We start from the raw sequence: 7,379 nt of genomic DNA, 5'->3' as shown, positions 1-7,379 counted from the left end.
ATGGCAGAGCTCACCTTTTCAACTTTCTGCCTCCATGTTATCCTGCTTGAAACTAGAAGTTCAACTTGCACTGAAACTGCTTTATTTTGATCTCTTTTCACTGGTGAATGCACTGCCTCAGTAAGCATCAGTTCTGACATCACATACAGTGGAAGAAACTGAGTTTTATTCAGGTGTGAAGCTGAGGACAGCATGACCTTTCCATGAATGTCACCTGGGAATGAAACAGCTTTCATATACAACACAGAAGTAATAGTAGCAACAGACTATGAAAATTGCAGCAAAAAGAGGCTTTCTGTTCTTCCCTTTCTTATTTTCTAGCTTAGCAGTATGTAACATTCCAGCATTACTTATGCCAATTATTTCTATGTTCTAAATTGCATATAACAGGAGTTTGCAATGTTAGGAAGTAAATCCAGTGTAAGTCCAGCCAGTCATTGTGAGACCTCGGTGTGGTCACAGAAACTACAAAAAAGTTGGCCTTAATGCAAAACAAACCCTGGTGTTTACCTTTTACTGTTTGCTACTCATCACAGCGTTTGCATTTTTCTTGGGATCTTTTGTTTTCAAATGTTAGAAGGGAGGCTGGTCATTTTTAGAGTCATTGTGAAATTTGAAGAGGTTAACCTTTCTGTTCCCAGTATGCTAATTCTTTTACACAAGGTATCACGGTTCCAACAGCACCAGCCTGCAGAACCAGATTTGGCAGGAAGGGGAGTAGAAATACATTCTAACTGCTTTACACTATAAGGCCAAACCCCAACATCATAGAATCATAGCATAGTTAGGGTTGGAAAGGACCTTAAGATCATCTGGCTCCAACCCCCCTGCCATGGACAGGGACACCTCACACTAAACCATGTCACCCAAGGCCTCGTCCAACCTGGTCTTGAACAATGCCAGGGATGGAGCATTCACAACCTCACTGGGCAACCCATTCCAGTGCCTCACCACCTCCACAGTAAAGAACTTCTTCCTTATCTAACCTTATCTAACCTGAACTTCCCCTGCTTAAGTTTTAACCTGTTAACCCTTGTCCTATCACTACAGTCCCTGGAGAAGAGTCCCTCTCCAGCATCCTTATAGGCCCCCTTCAGCTGCTGGAAGGCTGCTATGAGGTCTCCACACAGCTTCTCTTCTCCAGGCTGAACAGTTCCAACTTTCTCAACCTATCTTCATACAGGAGGTGCTCCAGCCCCTGTGGCCTCCTCTGGACTTGTTCCAACAGTTCCATGTCCTTTTTATGTTGAGGAAACCGGAACGCAATACTCCAAGTGGGGTCTCACAAGAGCACAACACAGGCAGAATCTCATGAAGAGCTCAGCAGAGCTGTTTCCAACTGTCTTCATCTCTCTTCAAGACAAATTAAGAAGAGAGTCTAAATGGTGGATATTCCTAAGGAAGCTGTGTTCCTAAGGTCTTGTTTTTTTGCTTCTAGGTTGTAATGATTCCTGACTTACACACACTTTTGACCTCTTGTAGCCTCACTGCGAATCCTTCGAGTCTTGTTATTAAGTCCTTTAACCACCCCCATAAAGCAATACTGAATCATGTACTTCTCTACTCTTACACAGGGCCAAGAGGTGTTTCCCCTCCTGCTGACTGAACACCTCAGCAGGCCAGCCTTGACAAGGCAGCTCTATGTCTGCTGTAGCAATGGCAGTGCCAATTTTCTTAAAGACTCAGAATGGATCCTAACATTATAAAGTAGAACAGAACATCTTGGGACCAGATCCTGAGCAGCCCTTGCCTTGAAGTCTATAGGCAGAATTCCACAATTTCTAATGAGACTGTCTCCAACCTTGAATGTGCCTGTGCACATGAAGAAGAGAAAGTGCTCATAGTTGCTATTCCCAGTTGATCCTTGAAGCTAGCTACCCTTTATTCTTGCACAACTCTTTGGCAAAGCCTAAGCAAAATTGGTTTGCCTTGCAGCTGTTGCTGGAGCCACCGCTTGAATAGTCCTGATTTAGGGTCTGACCAGCTAATTCTGGCCCCTAACTCACAAAATCTTTCAATCCTAGTGACTCAAAGGGGAGAATTCTTCAGATCTTGTTTAAAGCATCCTCACCTCCTTCATCCTTCTGCTACGAAGCTACGAAAACCAGGTCACTTAAATCTTTATATCCTGTGATGTTAGTTTCCAGATCTGGCAAAAATCCCTATCATTTTGGTGGAGAATGGAGTCAGCTAAGATGATATTATTTTCTACCTTCAGAGGCATGCTGGGTTCTAGGTCACTGTTGTTTTTTTTTTCTCTATTAAACTATTACTTTTTCCATCCTGTTCTTCTTAAACAGAGCATATTTACTAAGTAGGTTAGGTGCTTTCAGAGTTTTCTTCAGAATGGACACTCTTAAAGGTTTTCTAATGGAAAGCCAGACAACGCACCAAATTTTAAGGTTTTTCTCAGTATCTATGCCTTTCTCTGTCAAATAGTATATGCTATACCTGGAAAATAGTATATGACTCAGCAACAGCTTGTGTTAGAAAAATAAAATGGATTTAGAGAATTCAGAACTAGTGCCCATATTTTTGAGAAAAGGCACTGAAAGCAGCATTTCCAAGTATCTGACCCAAAGAAACAGGAGAGGGGCAGTATTCTATAGATACGTTCCTTTGTTGAAGGAATTCTTGAGCCTGGAGTAGTGAAGGGGAGAAATGGACTCCTTTGCTGAAAGAAGCAACTCCCAGATTGAAGAATATGAGACAAAGTGGAAGTTTTATCTCCCTCTGCCAGGAGCATGAGGGAGTGTCTCAGCTGTTCAAGGAGCTGCTCTGTTAAAGGCTTTCACTAGTTTGACTCTAAAATTCACAAGCTGAGGTTCTTTCACCACAGATTTTCTGTGTTTCTCACTTCTGGAAAGCTTTACCTAACCAAATCGTTCCTCTTTAAAATATTCTCCTACTACTTTTGCAACTCTAATACCTGTTGCCTTCTTAGAATTGCTGAGGTGAGTAGCTCGAGAGAGGACGCCTCCAACAGCGGAGCCGGGGGGAGATCAGCGTCCAGGAGCCTCAACTCAGAGCGGCGAGAGCCACCGAGGGAGCGACAGGACCTGCCCAGGAGCCGGCAGCTCAGCTGACGAGAGCGAGCAGCTGACTCACAGGGGGCGGAGCCAGGAGCAGCGGCACCAGCCCTGAGTGGGTAAAAACCTGCCCCGGGGAGCGCGGCGAACAGAGCGGGCAAATAGGGCGGGTAAAGAAGGCGGGTCGAGGGAGCTTGCGCGGCAGTTCGCGCGGGCGGGCGGGATGAGCACTTGTCGTATGACCAGGCGCCGGTCTGGGAGCTCTGCTCTGGCTGCCCCGGCGGTGGCCAGCATAGGCACCCAGACAGAGCCGAGGAGTGGGGAGGCTGCAGTGCAGAGCTCGGGGTGTAGAGAGTGCCTGCACTGGTCTGGTGAGGGGAGGGTGCACAATGGGCCGGGCTGCACTCGGTGCTCCCTGGTGGAGGTCCTCCTGCAGCAGGGGCTGAGCTGCGGGATGCTGTCAATAGACTGCGAGATGTCAGGGAAGCTGGGAGGAAGCAGGAATGCTTGCTCCCGGCCCAAACTGTGCAGGGACCTCAAGCTTCCCCTCTAGCTAATGAAGGAAAGGAGGCCGTTAACCCGGGAAGCTGGGAATTAGTGACAAAAAAAAAAAAAAAAAAACAAAAAAAACAACCCCAAAACAACAAAAAAACACACAACAAAAAAAGGAGGAAAAGGACAATTAAAGGCAAGGGTCTTCCTCCTAAATCTGTTGTCCCCACGCAGAACCGCTTTGCTGTCCTGCAGGAGGCTAATGAGGAAACGCACTTGCACCAGAAACAGCTGGCTGATGCACTGGTAAAGAAGATCTCTACTGGTGCTGCTAGGAGAAAGTGGTGGGTAGTAGTAGTAGGGGACTCTACTTTGAAAGGGACAGAAGCACTCATCTGTCAGCCTGACCTGGTCTCGAGGTGTGTTGCCTGCCAGGGGCGTGGATCAGGGATGTTGCAGAGAGGCTTCCTGCTCTAGTAAGTCCCACAGACTATTACCCACTCCTGGTGATACATGTGGGTGCTAGGGATATAGATAGTAGTAGACTGGGGAACATAAAGAAGGACTACAGAGCCCTGGGAGAGGTGGTTAGGGGCTCTGGAGCTCAGATAGTCTTTTCGTCAATTCTTCAGGGTACAGGGGAGGACCTAAAAACTAGGATGATCAGCCAGCTTAATAAATGGTTACAAGGGTGGTGTCATAGTCAGGGGTTTGGGTGTCTTGAACACGGGACCCAAGTTTGTAGGCCAGGTCTGGTGGGGGCCGGTGGAGCTGAAGGAAAAGAGCAGTTTTGGTAGGAGGCTTGCCAGACTGGTCAAGGAGGCTTCAAACTAGATGTGTTGGGGGAGGGGGGCATCATTCCATTCCAACACACCCAATCAGTTGCCAGAACCTATAATAAATCCTCAGAGCAATGTAGAGATATTCCAGCCTCTCCAGCCGATGAGCCGGCTTCAGCTGGAGCTCGGCTCAGATGCCCCTATACAAATGCCTGTAGCATGGGGAACAAACAAGAGGAATTAGAGATGTGTGCACCTCTACAGGGGTATGATATAATAGGCATCACAGAAACATGGTGGGGTGCCTCCTATGACTGGAGTGTTGGGATGGAAGGTTACAGGCTCTTTAGGAAAGACAGACCCTGCAGGCGAGGAGGAGGAGTTGCCCTTTATGTTAGGGATAGGCTGGAGAGTATGGAACTCTGTCTGGGGACAGGTGAGCAGTCAACAGAGAGTTTGTGGGTCAGGGTTAAAGGGAGAACAGCTATGGGAGACATTACTGTGGGGATCTGTTACAGACCGCCTGATCAAGAGGAACCTGCGGATGAAGCATTCTATAGACAGATAGGAAAAGCCTCACACTCACAGGCCCTTGTTCTCATGGGTGACTCCAACCACCCTGACATCTGTTGGAAGGACGGTACAGACCGGCGCAAGCAATCCAGGAGGTTCCTCGATTGTGTGGAAGACAACTTCCTTCTGCAAGTAATAGAGGAGCTGACCAGGAGAGGTGCCATGCTTGACCTCGTGCTCACCAACAGAAGGACTTGGGGGTGCTGGTCGATGAGAAAATGAACATGAGCAGGCAGTGTGCACTTGCAGCCCAGAAAGCCAACCGTATACTGGGCTGCACCAAAAGGAGCGTGACCAGCAGGTCAAAGGAGGTGATCCTGCCCCACTACCCTGCTCTTGTGAGACCTCACCTGGAGTATTGTGTGCAGTTCTGATGTCCTCAACATAAAAAGGACATGGAACTGTTGGAACAAGTCCAAAGAAGGGCCACGAGGATGATCAGGGGACTGGAGCACCTCCCGTATGAAGACAGGCTGAGAAAGTTGGGGCTGTTCAGCCTGGAGAAGAGAAGGCTGTGTGGAGACCTCATAGCAGCCTTCCAGTATCTGAAGGGGGCCTATAGGGATGCTGGGGAGGGACTCTTCATCAGGGACTGTAGTGATAGGACAAAGGGTAACAGGTTAAAACTTAAGCAGGGGAAGTTTAGATTGGATATAAGGAAGAAGTTCTTTACTGTGGGGGTGGTGAGGCACTGGAATGGGTTGCCCAGTGAGGTTGTGAATGCTCCATCCCTGGCGGTGTTCAAGACCAGGTTGGACGAGGCCTTGGGTGATATGGTTTAGTGTGAGGTGTCCCTGCCCATGGCAGGGGGGTTGGAACTAGATGATCTTAAGGTCCTTTCCAACCCTAACTGTTCTATGATTAGAGAGTTCTCTTCAGATTTGAATTTTTCTCTCTTTCAACAATTTGGAAACTTATTTCATCCTCTTGTAGTGCCAACACAGTGCAGGTGGGAGGGTAGATTGTAGATAAAGAGCTTTACATTGCTTTTGTGTCAAGCTGGGCTGTTACAGAGCTCAGCAGTAGCCCCCACATTATATAAGCAGCTCGCAGGCTATTTCTACATTACACCAGTTCTCAAGGTACTGTATGTGGTAGAGTAAGCTTCAAGTGCCTGTAATAGTGTCCTAGAAGTAACCATGGCAAGGACAGGAGATTCTTTGTGATGACCCAGTGCAGGATAACTGGGATGACTTTCTGCTCATCCTCTGGAATTCTCACAGCCTGTGCACAGTCTGTGGATGCACAGATGGTGCAGAGGAGGGATGAGAGGACAAACCTTACTCAGACAAACTACGCTTGCTTCTCTCTCCTCTTCTATCTCTGGAAAAAGAATCTTTATTAAAACAAAAAGCTTCCTCTGCTTTGAATTCCTTCCAGTTTGTCTATTTGGATAATAAAATAGCTTCCTATTCTTAAAATAATACGTAGCAGGTCACAGGATTTATATCTGTGAATATGTCTGTCAAGTTTCTTTGGGATAAATGTCGTCCCAGATGTACATAATATATAAAGCTGAGCTGCTGGACAGCAAAGTGTGTTCTGCCAGTAAGGTCAATGAGAAAGTAGAATAGGTTGCTTAATCTGATAATTTAGGCTCAAGTCTCTGTAGTCATTTGCCGCAGCAGCTAGATTTATGAAAACACTGTGGCAAACTTGGGACAATATTGTCCAATATAAATTCTTCGTGCTGTGAAAGTGTTGCCTGTAATGATTTTTGTTCTCTCTATTTTGGTTTCACTGCTTGAGCTAAGCTGCATACAAAGGAGCCTTTTCTGTTTGGTAAAAATAGTTAGCATTGTCACAGAACAGTTGCTGATCATGCAACAGGCAATACAAAATTCCCCCGTCCATTACATTGCTGCATGAATTACACTAGGTGGCTTAGACTTTATTTTCACAAGGGGAAAGAATATCCACTTTTAATACAGAGTGGTAATGCACATAGCAATGGCAACTATCTCACACATGCTGGAGGTTATCTGTGCTCATGAAAATTTAAGTAAGTAGAGAATAATTTCTGGGAGGAATGTGCTTATCAATAAAAGTATTCAAGGGTGTGAGATGAAGGATAGTTGCGTATTTAAGGCCAGTAGCACGGTACTTGGAAATGCACAGTCTCCAAGATGTCTCCTGTGTGTGTCTCTGGCTAGTTGTTTTCATTTCACTGTCCCTTCACTTCCTGTCTTTAGGGAGAACAATATTTCCATTATCTACTTAGCCTAAGGCAAAGAATGCATTTGTCCCTGACACAAACAGATTTATTTTTTTTTTAAGTCTCTATATTCTGCCATAATAATGAAGAAAATTTTACACCTCTAAGGCTCCTTTCAGAGGATGTCCTCAAAGCTCTGTACTCAAACAGTAAAACCCTGCATTGTTAGAGTTGCCTTGAAATGCTTGGTTTGGTATGTATATGTGTGGGCTTCTTACTAAAAGCACTTACAGAGTCTTGGCAAGGTCCTTTGAGTGGCTGTCTATGAGCTTCTGTCAAAGCTTTTATTTT

At 46.1% G+C, this 7,379-nt stretch overlaps 1 protein-coding gene across 1 annotated transcript in view; it reads left to right on the top strand.

The window, feature by feature from the left end:
- Positions 1–7,379, top strand: part of NECAP1 (NECAP endocytosis associated 1) — a 150,182-nt gene that overhangs the window by 122,296 nt on the left and 20,507 nt on the right. The gene's annotated exons all lie outside the window — the stretch shown is intronic.

The sequence above is a fragment of the Pezoporus wallicus genome, unplaced genomic scaffold (assembly GCF_028554395.1).
Source record: "Pezoporus wallicus isolate ANWC-B61680 ecotype Strahan unplaced genomic scaffold, APGP_CSIRO_Pwel_v1 scaffold_3294, whole genome shotgun sequence".
Lineage (NCBI taxonomy): Eukaryota > Metazoa > Chordata > Aves > Psittaciformes > Psittacidae > Pezoporus > Pezoporus wallicus.
The sequence above is the reverse complement of the archived record's forward strand: the minus strand, read 5'-3'. Positions and strand labels throughout refer to the sequence as shown.